General features: G+C 46.3%; 1 protein-coding gene across 3 annotated transcripts in view; it reads left to right on the top strand.

The window, feature by feature from the left end:
* SLC25A22 (solute carrier family 25 member 22) overlaps positions 1-14,949 on the top strand; it is a 318,065-nt gene that overhangs the window by 205,071 nt on the left and 98,045 nt on the right. The gene's annotated exons all lie outside the window — the stretch shown is intronic.

The raw sequence follows: 14,949 nt of genomic DNA on the forward strand, positions 1-14,949 counted from the left end.
GAATTAAAGTAACAACGTGCCCACCTGACTCACACTGCTGCGGTGTGTGGCTGCCGTACCCCGGGGAGAGCCACTGGTGATAGTGGATTAAGGGTTGATGGAAACTATGGGTATGCAGTAAAGTGTGAAGAAAGGAGGCCTGAGAGCCAAGCAAGAGTGGAGCTGTAGTGATGAGTAGAGGGCAGTTAACAGTGATAATGTTACAATCAGGAGGCATGAGAGCGAATAGTGGATCAGGGAAAATAGTGAAAAACGCACGAGTCAACAGACTTGTTTGCTTTGTCAGTAACATTCAGATGCATTAGGAGATCAAGAGGCGTGTGCTGGGAGGGAGGCTCCATGAAAGTAGGCTGGAAAAGGCTGGACACATTCCTTTGCAGCTCTTTCTTGATCCTGCCTAAGAAGCAAGGGTGAGGGTGCGGGTGTTATCCTCTCTATGGTTCTGTTTAGATACCATGCTTAAATTTATCTCACTAGTCTGGATACGATCTGAGCCGGACTGATGGTCCAACAGCAGCCCTGGCAAAAATGCTCAAACCAGCCCCGCTCCCTTTGTATCCTCGCTCACTCTCTATTTCCATCCATCCATTCTCTCTCATATCCTCTCTCTCTCAGATCGCATTCTTTCTACATTCCCTCCCTCTCTTTCTGTCTGTTGAAGAACCCCGTGCCTACTGCTATTGAACTCGGGGACATAGGGAAAGTGACAGAGACACCAGGAGCAACCTTGTGTTTGCAAAACCAGCCTAACAAGGGCACCAGCCCACCGGGGAAATGCTCAGTGGAATACAAGGCCTGCCCGGCCGTGGATAACGCCCTGATTACACCAGAACTCCTCTTGGGGGAGGAATAGTTAAGGGAGAAAATCCCTTCCGTTTCTACTGCAGTACACAAAAACAGCACACCCCGTTCGTTCACCTCACAAGTGGGCCAGTGATCCCAGTTTGTCTGAAAACTCCTGTTTCAGACGGACATCCGATTAAAAGTGGGCCAGTGTTTCTGTTCACATGCCAGCCTGTTAAAAGCAGGTGGAGTATTTGAGCAGAATTGGGGAGAAGCATGCAAAAGATGGTGCAGTATTTCTGCATCCTACAGGTTATTCCCCATTCCAGGTTTAGACCTTGCAATGCCTCGGTAATGGTGCGGTAATAGACTCAATACTTCTATATGACTTTACTGCACAGATTTTAGTCAGGAGAATGATCTAGCCATGATATTCATCATCATGAAAACTTTATTTCGGTCAAGCGACCATAAAAGGGTGCATAGAAAGAACAATACATTTAAATTCATACCGCTATAAAATGATACAATACTTACCATGCTTGTTTACATGGATCTAAGTTACAGCACCTCCGTAGTTCCAACAATAAAAACACGTTTACACTGGCACATCACCTATATACAATAGTTTCTAAAATTATGTGGATGGAATAGTTACAAAGACAGAGGCACTGGCTCAATATATTTATAAAATTATTAATTATATGAATTATAAATTATTATATTTAATTATATTAATAACAAGCTGTTATTTGTCTCGGGAAAGTCATGCCCATCTTTGTCCTGCTGTTATCGCCTCACCTCTACTGCTGGCCTCTTGCTTCTTATCTCGAGAGGCATTAATATTCCTTTATCGCTGCCAGTTGCAAGAGTACATAATTCACAAGATAATATTCTCGCCCCATTCATCCTTTATTTCCTTGCTGCCCACGGAGCGCCTTGCGTCATGGGTTATGACTTTGAGTCCTTTTATTTTTCTTTGTCTCCCTTTTAATTTGAAAGCAAATCATCATTGAATGTGGTGTACATGCATGTCACAAACGTAGGTTGTGATTTCGGTCATAAACTCACCATCCAGATGTTCAGACAGCAATTGCTGATCGACGTTTGATAAATACATTTTAGTGAAGTCCCTAACCCCAGAGCTTTCTGTGATGGATAGTTTCATTGACCCTAATGTTTACCCAACTTTATTAAAAATAGGTTTAAAACGAGAGTATCATTAGGTCACCTTGGTGGTCTCGACATTCGCACCTGAAGACTTAAGTGGCCAATTCGCTATCTACATTTTTAAGTACTTTTAGTTGTACATCAATCAATCAGGGTTTTTTAAGCGCAATACTCACCGGTGAGAGTCTCAAGGCGTTGGCGGGGGGAATGGGGGCAGCAGTTCCATTTCAGTCAAAGAGCTAGGTCTTCAGCATTTTACTGAAAGTGTTCAGGGAATGGGCACGTCTGATGTCGGTGGGGAGCTCGTTCCAGGTCTTGGCCGGGATAAAGGAGAAGGATCTTCCCCCTACTCTGGCTCTGTGGTTGCGTGGGGTTTCGTCGAGGAGGAGGTTGCTGGAGCGAAGGTTTCGTTTGGGTATGTGGAGGGTGATTCTGCTGTTAAGGTATTGGGTTCCGGTGTTGTGTAGGCATTTGTAGGCGTAGGTGAGTATCTTGAAGGTGACTTTTCAGGATGGGGAGCCAGTGGAGCTTAAGTAGGTGTTGGCTGATGTGTTCATATCGGGGGACCCGAGGACGAGTATGGCGGCGGTGTTCTGTATTGTCTGGAACTTGCGGAGGAGAGACTTGTTGATGCCGGCGTAGAGGGTGTTTCTGTAGTCCAGCCTGCTTGTAATGAGTGCTTGGGTGACTGTCTTTCTTGCCTCGGGGGATCCATTTGAAGGTCTTACGGATAATGCAGAGGCTGTTGAAGCAGCTGGAGGTGACGGCGTTGACCTGTCGGTTCATGGAGAGGGAGGAGTCGAGTACGATGCTGAGGTTCTTGACGAGGTCCGTGGGAGTCGAATGACTGCCGAGGGTGGTGGCCCACCAGGTGTTGTCCATGGCGAGGTGGTGGGTCCGAGGACTTCTGTCTTCTCAGAGTTGAGTTTTAGGCAGCTATTGCGCATCCATGCTGCAGCGTCCTGCATGCCTTCCTGGAAGTTGAGTCTGATGGTGGTGGGGTCCTTGGTGAGGAAGAGGATGAGCTGGGTGTTGTCGGTGTAGGAGATTATACCGGAGGCCTTGCTGTTGGGCGATGGCACCGAGGGGAGCTATGTAGATGTTGAAGAGGATTGGGCTGAGTAATTATCCCTGTGGTATTCCGTAGTTGATTTCTGTGGGTTCGGAGAGGAAAGGTGGCAGTCTGATCATTTGGCTCCTGCCGGTGAGGAATGATCTGAACCAGTCGTGGGCAGTGCCCTGTATGCCAGCTTCGTGTTGTCTGGCTGCGAGTGTGCAGTGGGAGACGGTATCGAAGGCTACTGACAGGTCAAGTAGGATCAGGGCTGCGGTGTGGCCTTGGTCAAGGAGGGTGCAGATGTCGTCGGAGGCTACGAGTAGGGCAGTCTTGGTGCTGTGGTTGCATCGGAATCCGGATTGAGAAGGGTCGAGGATGGCGTTGTCTTCAATGAACCTCGTCAGTTCAGCATTGACTGCCTACTCGGCGACTTTTGCTGCAAAAGGGAGGAGCGAGATGGGCCGGTAGTTCTTGAGGTCCGTAGGGTCTGCTGAGGGCTTCTTGAGCAGGGGCCTGACTTCTGCGCGTTTCCAGTCGTCGGGGAAGGAGCCGGTCTCGAAGGTGGTGTTGATGTTGTGTTGTAACACTGGTGCGATGGTGGCGGCGGTTCTGTGGTATATGTGGGGTGGGCATGGATCTGTGGGGGCTCTGGAGTGGATGCCTTTCATGGTTGAGGCGGTCTCCTCGGTTGTGATCGGTGTCCAGACAGAGCTGGTGGTTCTGGCTGGAGTTGCCGCAGGATGGGTTGACTGCGAGGTCAGGTTTGTGGTTGTTAAAGTTGTCGTAGAGGGCCCTTTATCTTTAAGTGGAAGTAGGATCTGAGTTTGTCGCAGAGGTCCTGGGAGGAGGTGATGCCCATGGCTATGCTGCGTGGCTTGGGGAATTCCTGGATTACTCTGAAAAGTTTCTTGGAGTTGGTGGAGTTGGTGAGGATTCTGTTGTGGATGAAGGTCCTTTTGGTGGTTCTGATGTGTTGATGGTATTCCGTCATAGCGTCCTTGTATGTGGTGTAGTTTTCAGGCATCTTGCTGTTTCTCCAGTTCTCCAGGCGTCTACAGGTGCGTCTGGCTTCTTGGAGATCGGTGGTCAACCAGGCGGCTTTCCTGGGGCATTGCTTGTTGGGATTGCACAGCGGGGGAGTCAGTCTTTGCAATTGGAGATCAAGGTGTGGAATTCCATGGCCACGAGGTTGGCGTCGGTTGCAGTGGAGGGGGTGTTGTCGCTGAGGGTGGAGTTAAGTTGTTCCTCAGTGAATCTGCTCCAGTTACTGCACGGGGGGTGTGGAGCTGGTACGGGTGGTTTGGGTTTGTTGACGAGGAAGTGTATGCAGTGGTGGTTGGTCCAGGGGGGCTACGTGGTTTGGCTGAAGTGAACGCTGTTACCTCCAGCGAAGATGGGGTTGAGAGCGTGTCCCGCCTTGTGTGTCGGTGTGGTGACGAGTTGTTTCAGCCCAAAGTTGGCGACGTTTTTTCGGAGGGCGGCGGAGTTGTGGTCGTTGAGGTTGTCGAGGTGGAAGTTCAGGTCGCCGATAAGAATGTAGTCTGTGGTGGCGATGGCGCGAGGTCGGTGATGGTGTCGGCGAAGAGTGCAGGTGTTCGGGGGCGGGGAAGATTTAGCTGGAGGATGGTTTTGTGATGCTGATGCCTTCTCCCGGGTAATTGGGGCGTCCTTCCTCTGGATCTTGTACCCAGATGGGCGATGTCAGGGGCCGAGGAGACGTTGGTCCAGGTTTCTGTGAAGAAGGCGATGTTGGGTGAGAGCGAGTCCAGGAGGTTCCAGATTTCCACGGTGTGTCGGTACATGGAGCGCACGTTGAGGAGGATACATCTTAGGGCGTTGGCGGTTTTGGCAGCCGAAGCGGTGGTGAAGGTCTGGCGGCAGTGGAGGCAGGAAAACTGGCCGTGGGTCGGTTTTGGCATGGACATCAGGCAGTTGTTGTTTCTTCCGGGGTTGAGTGCGAGGAGGGTGGTTGCGACGTAGCGTTGGGTGGTTAAGGATCTAGGGTTCCTGGCGCTGGCCGCGGTCGGGTTGCAGACAGGCACAGACGGGCTTGCCTTTGGCGCGACCCACTGAACGCATCCGCTGTGCGAGTGCGCAGCAGCCGTCATTAAGTAGGGGAGGAGGGACGAGAAGCTGGGAGGGCATGGGCAGGGGCAGCAACGGCGGGGAAGAGAGGCGAGCAATTCGAGGCACAGAGGCACAGAGTCAACAGAAAAAAACAATAAGACAACAAATGAGTGGCAAAACAGTAACAAAAAAAAACAAGAGGCACAGTTACCGCATTATGGGCAGACAACAGCACAGGATGCGGCGAGGGGCACAGACTCGGCAGGAACCAGCTGGCAGGCTGTGGCGGGCATCGCAAGAAGTGGAATGCAGCGGACTCGAACCCCAGGCAGGGGCGGTGAACACAGAGTCAGTGGCAAGGCACTGCTGGGGAGAGAGCAGATCTCAGACCAGAGGTCAGAAGTCTTGCCCTACTAACATAGTAGAAAAGGTCTGTGCCTCTGCCTATCTTATCTTTTCTGTGTGTAGGCCTCCGCACTCTTGAGTCTAGTAGTAAATGTGGGAGGGACAGAGGGAAGTAGCTGGAAAATGTGTAATACCTACTACAAAAGGAGAGGAATAATGAGGGGTTAGATGAGGGGGTGAGGGAGAGACATTCATCCACCCATAATAGAGTAAGAACATTGCTATTCATAAATGTCTTTCAGTAATTAGTACAGCCAAAAAGGACTCAAAACAGTTGTAAATGTACTCTAACTCAGTGCTGGAGTAAGTCCAGCACCACATGTTCAGCCGCTGGTATTGCAACACCCTCCCATAGAAAATAACTGAGATAGACACTTAAAATCAAATCTGATGGGATGTAATATTGAAATAAATTAAATGATTAAAACTATTTGAAAGTATAAATACATTCAATTGTGGGTTAAAAAAACGACCTGTAAATAAAATATATTTATTAATTTATATTGAAATATTTTAATAGAATTTTGTAATTTTAAATGTTAATATAACATTAATTTATATTACAAATAAATTACTTTCAATTCTATGCATCACTTTTAATAATGTATGACAGATAATAAAAAAAAGATTTTACTTTTTGTGGGATTTTTTTTTCCTTTAAATTTCAGGAAAATAATTTTACTTTAATATACTAAATAACTACTTTTTTTTATTCAAAATTAAGCTATTAATGCTGTAACATTTTAATATTGTTCTACATTTAAAATAAATGTATAAGACTAATTAACACTAATATTTAACATAAAAACATGTTTTATAATTTAAGAGTTTAATAAAATTTACACCATTCCCTATACCTTAAAATATGGAAATCTCTGCTCCAATTATGAAGGTCTCTGCCAAGTATGTGGAACTGCAAATACTGTGGTCTATACTTTTGAGCAACTTTACACTCGTAAATGGTTAATAGCCAAAAGCAGTAAAGTTACTCTAATGTGTAAGAGTAAATTTACTTGTGATACATCTACACATGCAGAACTACCTTTGTGAAGCCCTCTAAAAAGCAGTTCTTGGCTTTTGAGGATGCCACAATGCCTATGGAAGATACTTTACTAGTATAACACTTTAGGGTTCTCTGCACCTTTCAGCTTTCACTATTAAACACAGTGCTAGTTAATGGTCTTGTTGAAGCCTGGGGAGTCTTCCAGGGTGAGAACTGAAGATTTTCTTGACTTGCTCACCTGAGACTAGATATGATTGCTCAAGCTTCCAGTATTTTCTAAACCTGGTATTCGCTATTCGTGTTACAAAAAATGTAGATATTCACGGCAAGTATGAGTCGAGCATCCTGAAGCAGTGAGATGCCTGGTGCCTGTACATGAAGGCACTTGCACCAACAATCACACAGATTGTTGAGGGCTGAATAATGTACACTCCTGGCCTGAGGGGCCTGCCATACCTCAGGCTCTCTCCCTCTGATGATGCGCAGCAGTGTCACTTGTGTAGGCAGTCCTGGTCCCTTAGGCTTTACTACACTTCTACTTCTGCTCTATGCCCTATTGGACAAAAACAATCCAGAGAAAGAGCCTTTTCTCACTAATACAATCCAGTTGTACAACACGAGGAGAGGAGTAGAGGGCTAGTAAGATGTCTCTGCCCTCCTGTGTCCCATAAATATTACCAGAGTGCATGACATGTGTCATTGCCTAAGGCCCAACAGCAACCCTCATAGTACCAGTCTATGCCTTTAAACATCTCCTTTGAAGTTATACTCCTCATGGGAGCAATGTGTGACGTGTCACTGGGGAACACTGGGTGATGTCCTCTGCATCAGTGGAGAACTGAGTGTTTTGCATCAGGAAACCACTGGGTGATGTGCAGTTCAGGGCACGAGGCTATATTTATTGGAAGGCACAAGGTGATGTACAATGGTTGTACATGGTGTTGTACATGGAGAGGGGTACCTCAACGTACCCCATATCCGATATAACACCTTCCGCCAGTCCTTTGCTATTTTGCCAGTACCATTTTTCATGCTGATATTTTTAAGCCTATAGGTAGAATGGTAACATCACAACTACACATCTCAGAATACAACGTATAGTGAAAAAACTAAACAGTTTAAAAGTGTTGTACGTCATGGTCCACATGGTATTCCCTGAAGTCAATGGCCAACTAGGGGGTAAACCCCTTGTTGGCCATTGATTTCAGTTCATACTGATACCCAAGCTCGCACAGGGTTATTGGAATGCCTTCCTTTGTATCACACTTGGCATCCAGGCGCGTGGATGGAACAATGAAAACGGTTATGAAAAAAGCATGAATTTCCTTTTCATGACTATGATATTGTTTTTTGCTAGTTGGACATTTTCCTCGTAATTTATATGTCCTGCATGTTAAACCAAAGATGTGTCTCACTTAACATTTTAAAGTCATTTCAATTACCTTACGTCAGTGACATGTTTTTCTCTCTTAACAACACTGAGTCGCATATATTACATCATTATAATGAGTCATGTGAAAGCTAACAGAAGAAGCTCTCGAACTGCCTCTTGTTGCTGTATGGACATGTATGGCTTAAAGTTACTACTGCTTATGTTACTGGCACCTAGTAGTTGCTACCTGACTAATCCTTGTTATAAATGGGCTCCACAGGCACTTCCAGTCACCCAGTTTGGCCAAAACCAGTCTTTCCATTCTTGAGCTCCACAGTCAGCAGATGGGCAACTCATAGATAGAGAAAGTGTATGCAGATACAACACTGGCCTATAATTGTTACATTGAAGTACATTAGACAGGACATTGGCATTACAGGACAATGGGTCGGTGCTTTGATATCCAGTAGCTTTTGCCTGGTGCGCCACTGCCTGCCTGGGTGCAGGTTCTAGGGCTTTCCCAACACCCCACGTGTTAGCCCAATAGGACCAAGGGCTCCATTGCATGCATTAGAAAGGCCCAATGTCAGACCCCCCTCTCTTTTAGGTGAAGCTCTAGGTAATCAGGGGTAACAGGGCCCCATATTTAATGGTGGGGGTTATTTTCCTCTGTTGTCTTGGACTAAATACAAACATTTCTGCACTTGAACATGCACAGGCTTTTCACTGAGGTAGTGAAGAAAGTAAGAGCTCATAACTAAACAATTGACAGACACAATTACATATTGTCCAACCTAATGCTTATTTTTTGTCAAAAGAAAGTACTTTAACAAAACAGCCAAACTAAATAGTATACAATGAGTTGAAAAGGCCTTAGATCAATTGGGATTGAAAACCATATTGTGATAGTGAGGAGCTACACCCTCCTATTTCCAAGACTCTTGCTGGTATATCCTCTTTTCTTTATTCTATGGTTAAAACCTCCCCATCTATGATGTCCAACTCTTTGCTGGTCTAAGGCAGAGACAAGCCATAGCTAGATCAATCAGATAGCTTAATTTCCCTCAACAACTTCAGTTCAATGTCTCTTTACATCCTCTTGGCAAAAAGTCATAGTGAAATTGGTCTGTGGGCATGAAAGCAATGTGGTAGGAGTGGACTGGATTCCGCCCCTTCGGCAGCTGCTAGTCTCGGGTGTAGTCTGCACCAACAGCCTAACTCAAGATAATGGTCTTGGAGGTAACTGGTGGGGCGAGCACCTCTTCTCAGTGGCAGCAGTCTTCTAGACTGTCTATGGTGACATCCTGGGGTAGCAGGTGTAGTCTCTCCTTGCAATGGCAGTTGTAGCCTTTGGGTTCATTAAGGGTTATTGCTCTGCTGTGAATTTCACGCTTCTTGCTAGGCCGGAAGCAGCAGTACCATTCTCTCAACCCATGGCAAACTGCCAAGCAACAAGAGTAGTTGTTCAGTCACAGTCTTAAATGCAGTTACAGGGAAAATTGCAGAGCATCTGAGATGACCCCTTCATGACACATCATTCCTGTTTTTCCGCTTTGGGAGAGCCCTGGTTTTATGCTTTGGGAAAGTCAGCTTTCTCTGGGTGCTCATCCTACCTAGATCACACTGGGCGTCCTCTCCTGAACAGTCTGTCCACCTGGTTGACCAGGCACACTAGTTTTCGCTGTCAGAAGGCAGGCAGGTTTCTAATCAAGTCAGGCAGACCCTCAGCTTCTCCACCAGAACGTGCAGACTACAGGTGATGTCCCGGTTATGGGTGATGTACCCTCACCTCTGAGATCTGCCAGGCAAATACTGTGTTCCTTGGTCAAAAATAACTTGGCACTGAAACAAAGTGGGGAAGTTTGGATACTACTTTTATACACATTTTCCAGACATGTGCCATAGGTCCATAGCCAGGCTCTCGCAACTACATTCATGTATGTTCCAACAAGGTACAATGACCAAAGTCTAAAGGAAGCGCAGAAGCAGGTTCTTTGATGTAAGTCCTCTTGTCACAGCAAGATGTTTATTTTCTCCAGACTTGAAATAATACAAACGCCGACACGTGTTTCGTCGTGTGCGGTTGAGTCACACGACTCATCAGGGCTTGCCGTACACGAGAGACGACCGCCGGGAAACTACAGAGGAGGGATTGCCTGCAGTGGCAAACCACTGCGGAGGACACGTACCCGTTTCCTTCCTTTTTTGGCGCCATAAAGAATCCCCTCCCGGCTTTTCCGTTTTACTACAAAACAAATAGCAGACACAGTGCTATTTCTACATAAGAAAATTACCAGTGGGATAAGACAACTATTATCCTTATACTGCAACCAAACATTATGCCACACAGCATCTACTGTTGCATAATCTCCTAGTAAACCCATTGCTCGATACAGAGCTTTCAGAGGTCCAGACTTACTCCATCCACATATTGGTATCGGAGTGAAAGCCCTGATGAGTCGTGTGACTCAACCGCACACGACGAAACACGTGTCGGCGTTTGTATTATTTCAAGTCTGGAGAAAATAAACATCTTGCTGTGACAAGAGGACTTACATCAAAGAACCTGCTTCTGCGCTTCCTTTAGACTTTGGTCATTGTACCTTGTTGGAACATACATGAATGTAGTTGCGAGAGCCTGGCTATGTACTTATGTTTTGTCTTTTGACTTGTTCGGACGGTTAAGGGTGTTTGCCGTCTGCTCTTCACGCACTACATGAACTACTGTTTTGCTTCTCACACACTTTGTAACGTATTAACCCAGGCAGCGCGCCCCTTTAGTCCTATCTTCAAAAAACCCCCGTGTCACTGGAATTCTGATGTGCCATAGGTCTACTGTGGCTTCAGAATTGGTCTGTATTGATTCTTTTTCGGATTGTGTTTTCCGGCTGCTCTCCAGACAGCCTTTGTGCAAAGTGATGGTTCTCACTGCAGGTAGCTTTTGAGATGACTCCAACCAGGAGTAACCAAAACAGGGGCACAGTGAAGTGTAGGATATGTGCACCTGGCTGTTGTCAACTGTCAAGCAGAAATTGGAGACAAAACAAAATGGCAGGCCATGCTTTGAAACATTTTTGAACAACACAAACTACAGTCCCACCCATCACTGCTACCACCTACAAAATTACAGTACTTTGGAAGAACTAATAAGAAATTATTTTGCTTGCAAGGTTCTCATTGAATTTCTTAAGTAGCTCTGTCTCCATCCTCCTCACTTCAGTGTCTGGGTCTGTACCTTCCAGCTAAAGGAATGCAGGAAGTACACCTTCACTCTCTGGGGAAGCTAATCCCGTCCTTAACCCCTTGGCCGCACACGAGCACTGTGTGCCATGACGGCTCCCAGCCGTCATCAGCATCGAAGGGGTTAATATTTTGCTATGCTGAGCCAGGGGAATCCAAAATGGGACCCACTGGCCCCCAATACTCAGACTTGCACACTCAGAGTCCTACTACCATACATGTGCTACACATGACCACACAAACTTGATATACATATGGAATGTTAGCTCAATTTATAGGATTTCACATAGTAGCAGAAATTTACATGAGAGTGATCAGAAGACCACCCTCTATCTGATGGATAAAAAGATCTGGTCATACTGTGGATGCACAAAACATGGTACATTACCACCACTTCAAGTGATGTACCCAGTGTATGGATAGAAGTCCACTGGCACCTATGAGGACACACTTGGTACGCCCCCCAGGTCATAGTACAAGTCTTTGGCCTCGCACTAACAGGGACAGACTCATTCTTTTGCACACATTCTAGGGGAGCGTGATGCTGGGGCAAAATCATTGAGGATATCAGTTTCAAATGCAGTCAGGCTCTCAGGGCAGCGGCAACGTAACGCATCTGTTTACTATGCAAGGGCTTTCCTTCTCCACACCCTGTTATAGATAGGAGGCTGGATAGTGGAGTGAGGAAAATGTTTTTTTCAACGTTAGCTCCAAAGGCACAGCGTGTGCCCCCATGTAAGCCCCTGTAACCGCAGGAGGCGCCTGCTGTCTTAACCCTGGGTCTTTTGTTCTCTCTGCCCTCAGATTTCCCCGCGTGCCGTTCTACTAGCTGTGAAGTCTATCTTTAGGAACTGGTAATCTTCGAGGCATCTATTTGATATAATCTCGTTGCTCCCCCAAGCACCCTCCTCCCTTCCTGGCAGCAGATGAGTGGGTGTAAAGATGTTAACAGCTCAATCCCGATTATAGACAGGATTAACCAAGCCTCTGCCTTTCATCATTTCTGAACCTCTAAACTAAACTGAGAAACTGGATATGGGTGAGCGAGGTGCAGCATGCAAAAATGGGAGGGGGCGCTGGAATTAACCTGTCCCGACCTGTTAACCATTGGGACCGCCAGGGGGTACTTTTGTCCTCGTCCACTCGAATGGTGCAAAGAACAGTGCGTCATCTGTAATGCGGGGCACGGGTTCGAATCCCGGCACAGCTGTCTTTGCCAATTATTATTTAGAGATAGATTAATGGAGGGGGGGGATATTAACACCCACTAACCCAGGAGCACATCCGTTTCAAATGTACACCATATACTTTGACCATGGATGTGTGAAGGCAAATGAGGCAGTAACACCCGAATGTGACCGTGGTAGGATTCGTGTGCTACTTGAAAACGTGGACGTCAGTTCACGAAGATGCCAGGGCTAATGAAAGTGAAAGAAAAATAGGATAGCTATCTTGTAACTAATGGGAATCTGGGCTGGTTATATTAGACCTGCCCATTCACACAGTGCCACAGCGGGTGGAACGGCATCAGCTCTGTTCACACGGTCTCTTGAGCAGATATTCCATGGTGGGCGCCGGCATGTTTTGTTCTGTTATGACATGAGCTGGAAACCTTTGTGCAGAGAGAATTTCCAACTCCTGTGTGGGGGCTGTGCCCAGCTGATACCCATTAGGAGCTATGCAGCCACACCAGGACATTAGTGGCAGCCTCTGAAAATATTGTGTGTTTTTTGTGAGTGTGGGGACAGTAGAGTGGTTCTCAGGCAGTGCTCAGCACTGAGCTCCACCACCTCAGAAGCCCCTCGTACCTAGTGAGAGTGGGCTCAAGGAACCTCCCCTTCCTCATAGCCCATCAATCCAAGTGAGATTGAGTGTACCCAAAAACAGCAAACCATTGCACGTACGTTGGCCTGAACAACTTTAGGGAAACACAGTATTTTATCTGGCGTAGCATGGACATTAGACACTTTCAAATCCAGGAAGGAATCAGATCGTAGCTGTGGAAACAAGAACAGAGGGTAGATACAAGGCTGGTGGTAACCCTCCCTCTCCAGTTTTAATCCAACTAATCCGGGTTACATTGAATGTAGAGTGGGTGGCAGGAAATGTAGAATGTATTCCAGTTATCGAAGCTAGCAAGGAAAGATGGAAGTTAATGGGAAGGACACACTTCACATAGGGTCAGAGAGTGGAAAATCAACTTCTAGAAGAACATCTACAACAGACAGGTCAGCAGAGGGATGACAAAGGTCCATGGGACCGGTGCGAAGCTAGCAGGTCTGCCGCATAAGTTTAGGAGTACTGGAGGAGGAAATGAGGAGCAAATAGAAAGTAAAAGGATTAGGTGCTATCTAGCGCATAGCATGAGATTCACTTGCAAAGGTGTATGTTCTTGCTTTCATCACTTCCCTACATCATGAGCAGGAGGGCTGATGACATGATGATGCATTATGGCCTCCTTGTGCGAGGTCCCGCTGCTTCTTTGTATGCTTTACAGCCAAAGCCGTATGTGCGTCCTGTGTCTGCAAGTCCAGAGCGACTTGTGATACAGCAATCTATGGTTTGTCAGGAATGGGTTTATTCCCCATTGGGTCTCAACAGGCCAACTGCATGTGACCCAGAGCCTCTTAAGTAGCATCTGCGTCACTCCCTATGAGATGTAGGACAACAAGTCTGACAGATGAGGCAGAGTATTGAAAGCACAAGAAGGTTGGCCCTCTGTAGAAAAACTTGAGTTAAGGGTTCCCCAGGGATTGGTGCTGAGCCCACCACAAGAGCAGGATGCGGGGGCTGACACCTCTACCAGAACCCAATAAGGTAAGGAAGGGGTTGTTCACGATTATAAGAGTGAATGCAGAAAAATAGTGCAGTGCATTGTCAACCACCTCGGCAGGTTGCTGTGAGAAAGAGCTCATCCAATCAACTGGATATTCCAAGAATGTATGCTGAACCTGGCGATACAGAAACTGGGGGATTGAACATTCTGGTACGAGTCAATCACTTACTAATGGAGGTGGAAGAGTGACCAGAAGAAAGGTTCTTGAAGAGTCACACATATGCGTCTCCCAGGATGTATCTTTCAATGATTGGGAAGAGTTCACTGTATACTGGCCCAGTGGTTATCTGGGTCAAGAAAAGGACAGAAAAATATGGACAAGTTTAAGTGCCAGGGTTTTACTTCACCTCACCCTCCAAACAATGGCCCTACTCACAAGGCCTCGTGAAAAGGTCATAGGCATGTGGGGAATCTAGATGGCCTGTCTTGGTATATTTCGAAAGTCAGCAGAGAAAGAGAGCAGTACCTACAGCGTAAACGTCAGAATGACCTGCCATAGGTAGGTCAATAAGTGAATATCAACGTCCAAAGAAAAGACAAAGGTATGCATCTGAGGTTACAGTATGGAAAGAAGTGGAGGTCATGTAAGAGTATGAACAGGGATGAGACTGGGAGCAATCAGCATGAAAAGTCTTCTGAACGTGAGGGCTCAGTATGCAGAGAGCCGCCTTATGTTTGAAAATCAAATGCAAGAACATTCCATAAACATAGGAGTATGACTATAATTTTGCACCGAGCGAAGAGCAAAGAATGACTTAATTCACAGTGATCACCACCATGAAAAACACAGTCAATGAGCGCCTAGATACCCTCAAATGCAACCTTTACTCACAGTATCATCTGTGTTATTTAAAAAGCTTTCTAATTAGGGCTGCTAACGAATCTTGCACTGAAATACATGAAAAATGGTATCCCTCTGTGTTCAGGTGACTCTCTCTGAAAACCAGGATATGTGCTAAATTTACAGAATTTAATTTGAGCAGAAGGTAAAAGAACAGGACTGTCTCAGCAATTCT

This window comes from Lissotriton vulgaris, chromosome 2_1 (genome assembly GCF_964263255.1).
Source record: "Lissotriton vulgaris chromosome 2_1, aLisVul1.2, whole genome shotgun sequence".
Classification (NCBI taxonomy): domain Eukaryota; kingdom Metazoa; phylum Chordata; class Amphibia; order Caudata; family Salamandridae; genus Lissotriton; species Lissotriton vulgaris.